Below are 3,587 nucleotides of genomic sequence, written 5' to 3' on the forward strand. Positions count from 1 at the left end.
CAGAAAAGCTAAGTTGCCAAAGTTTGAGCAATTAGTTTTAATTTTTAAGTTATCTTCCTCGAACGACCGTGCTTTGTATGGAAAACCTGTGCGCGGAGGAACCAACTCGTAGCTAGTTGCGCCCTTACTTTGTTTCGAGTCCGCTCAACAACTTAAGTGTGCTGCAACTAGTCGCGACAAGGTTTCTTGTCGGAAGCGGCACCGCCAGCAGGCTGCTGACGTTCAGCACTCAGCGCTCGCGGCTCAGGTGCCTGCGCCGACAAGTTCCCTAAAAGCGTAAGGCAAAAACATACAAAGCAAGGGATCTAGTAAAGGAAATAACATAGCGATCATTACCCAAAATAAAGTTATATTACAAGATAACTTGTCGCAGCTCTAACAGATTGTTCCCATGACATGACCAGCAGCGACAAGGAAAAAGATAAAACGGGTGGCCTAGTCTACGTGATCGCCCTCAACCCTCTTGATCTCGCTCACCTTGTCCACAATGGGTGCGACAAGGGCCTTGAGCGCTTCCAGATCGGCATCGGGCGGCAAGGACCTGAGGACGTTGGTGAGGTTGAGGCCTGGGTTGCGGAAGGCCACCTTCACCAGCACCTTCTGAAGAACTCCCGCGCAAATCTTGCGCGACTCGTCGGCCAGCTGCTTTGGGATCTTCTCCCGGAGTCGCTGGAGGCCCGTCGCCACGCCTTTGAAGAACAAGCTGAGCTTGGCGCTGGGTTGGAGATGCTCGTCGGAAGAATACCCGAGGTCCTCCATCCCCAGCTGCGCCAGCTCCCCGTCGATGACTGCGGCAATATTCACCAGACCCTCGGTCCAGTGCTCCACGGTCTCCCTAAATGAGTTCTGGGTGACGGCAATACTAGCCAGTAGCGCCTCGTCGGCCTTGATCTTCTCCGTCAAGGTCACCTCCCGCTCCCTGGCGCCGTCCAGCGTCTGAGTCAAGGTGGCCAGCTTCAACTCGAGATCAGCATTGGAATCCTTGGCAGCGCTGAGCTCCTTGCTCCTCTTAGCGAGAAGACCCTGCAGCTCACCATGAGCGGCAGCATCCTTCTCGCGCTCACGCCTGAGCTCGGCAAGCTCCTCGCCGCTCGCCCTGAGATCGACTTCCAGCTGCGCCACCTTCGTCTCCAGCTCCTTCTTGGCGGCCTCGGTAGCTGCGGCAGCATCCTTTGCTTCCTTGAGAGCCCCGCCAATTGCTTTCTCACGCTCGGCAAGCTCCTCCTCGTGGCTGTCAAGGTTGACCTTGCTCTGCGCCAACTCTCCTTCTTGCGCAAATAGATTTTTGGTGACAAGCCTCTGCTTCTCTTCGACCTCAGCCTTCTCGAGGAGGAAGGCTTTCCGCTCCTCGAGAAGTTGCTCCCGCTCCTCCGCCAAGGACCAGAGAGCTTCCTGCCTGAGGCCCCAGAGCTCCTCCGCGTGCTTCTCAATGTCAACTCCCGCCTTCGCGACAAGCGCTTCTCAAGAGGTCAGCTTGGCTTGTCGGGCACGGTAGAGCGACGTCAGCTTCCGCAACAGCCACTCCTCTTCAGGCTCGTTGCTGCTGCTGCTTGGCGCGTCTACCAGCGTCAGCCCGGCGGAGGCAAGCACCTCTCCGTCCAGGATTTCTCCCTCGACCGGCGCCCTGGAGCTTGACGCCCAGGGGAGCTTGATGAAGATGCCATCGCCGGCCTTCAAGTAGGCGCCAGGCTGGGCTCTTCGGAGCCTGGCTCTGCAGCAGCGGCGGAGGGATCAGCGGTCGGCGCAGCGCCTGGCGCTCCTGCGGCCTCAGGGCCGTCAGTGCGATCGCCGGATCCCTCGCCAGCTTTTGCGGCGGCTGCTTCGGCGGCCTCTTCGCTGGCGGGCTCATCAGCGCCAGCCTCTCCTTCGGTGGCGACGGCGTCGTCGGCACTGCCACGCGCGCCCTCCTCGCCGGCGTCCTCGGTCTCCATAGGCTCCATGGCAGGTGGATCTGACGGACGGAAAAGGGAGAGAAGTCAAGCAAATATGCAAAAAGAAAGTCAGAAGAAGAAAAACCCAAGGGAAGTTCTCAAGCAAAGGGATTGCCTGTGCTAGGATCTGCAGTCACGGTCTCAACCACCGGAGGATCACTGGTGCCGTCCCTTGCCGGAGAACTGTCCCTTGCCGGAGAGTTCTCCCTTGCCGGAGAATGCTCCCTTGCTGGGGAATCCTCCCTTGGCGGTGTAGTCGAAGCAGATGGCGCTTCGGGAGCGACTTCCGGGCGCTCCTGGTGAGGCTGCTCTGCTCCTGCACAAACCAGCAATCAAATATCAGCAAAGAAAAGAGCACCTATGCGCGCCTGATGGCAGAAAGTAGACCATACACTTACGCTGGGGGCTGCTGTGGGGAATGATTGCTGGGTTCGGCAAGGTGGTCTCGGGCACACCTTCTGCTGGCGTGGTGGGTTCGTCCTCGATGACAATCACCGGGACCTTGGCTCTCTTCGCCGCTCTCTGGGCCAGCGTCCTGAAAAGGAATGGGTTCAGAGTGAAGCAAGTCAGATATAAGACAAAGCAGCAAGATTGAAGAACTACAAGAACAGCGAAGAATCTTACTCTTCTTCTTCCTCGTCGGAGCTGAGCGCGGAGAGATCAAAGTCCGGCTCCCCTCCGGTGCGGCGAGGCGGAGGAGTAGGTTCCCTTGCCCGCTTGGCAGGGGCGGTAGCGGTGGACCGGGAGGATCCCGCTCCAGTTGCCGCAGCAGCGTGAGGCGCTCCCGCGGAAACAATGCTTGCCGCGGTAGAGCGTGTCGCACGGCTCGGCGGCTGTTGGCTCATTTGCCGCCCTGCTACGTCCCCGGCCTTGCGGAGACGCCTTCTTGGTGCAGCTGGGGGCTCCACTTGTGGCAAGCTGTCTGAAGGTTCGGGCCCGACAAGATCTCCCTCGCCGGGCTCGCTCGGTTCGTCTTCAGGCCCGGCAAGCTCTTCCTCGCCGGCAAACTCCTCGCGCTCGGCAAGGCTTGCCGCCTCTGCTGCCTCTGTCTCCTCCATGGTGAACCCGAACTCGCCCGCGGCAGCTGCTGCCGCAGCCTCTTCCGTCCTAGTGGCGATGCGCTGCAGCTCCGCGTCGATGGTGTCGCGGGTGAGGCTCTTCTGTTCATCAGCGCGGACCGGCACTTCTACCAAGTCGTCGAAGAACACCCGCACGACGTCATCCGCAGGCTCTTGCCAAGTTGGGGCGATTTCGTGCGAATCACACAACGGCATCATCGCGCGGATCCGGTCGAGCGAAGAATTGTTGCACAACGGAACAACACTCCTCGACAACGCGAATGGATGCTGAGGATCGCGTTTGAACAGCTCCAGGAGCATCGCATCCAGCTCCAGGACGGTGAAGTTGAAATTGAGGCCCGGGCGCAACCTCATGATATCCGCCGAGTTCTTAAACTCCCAGGCGGGTCTCCCCCTCTCATGCAGGGGGGCGATGCGGCGACAAAGGAAATCTGCGCCAACGGCGCCTACAGTGAGCCCGGCAAGCCTGAGGCGAAGGATTCGGGTGACGGCGATCTTCAGCCTGTCGTCTTCCGGGGCCACGTTGCTCCAATCGTTTCCACGCACTATTGGGGCTTGGCGCACGGCAGTAAATGGC

Source organism: Triticum dicoccoides, chromosome 1B (genome assembly GCF_002162155.2).
Source record: "Triticum dicoccoides isolate Atlit2015 ecotype Zavitan chromosome 1B, WEW_v2.0, whole genome shotgun sequence".
Lineage (NCBI taxonomy): Eukaryota > Viridiplantae > Streptophyta > Magnoliopsida > Poales > Poaceae > Triticum > Triticum dicoccoides.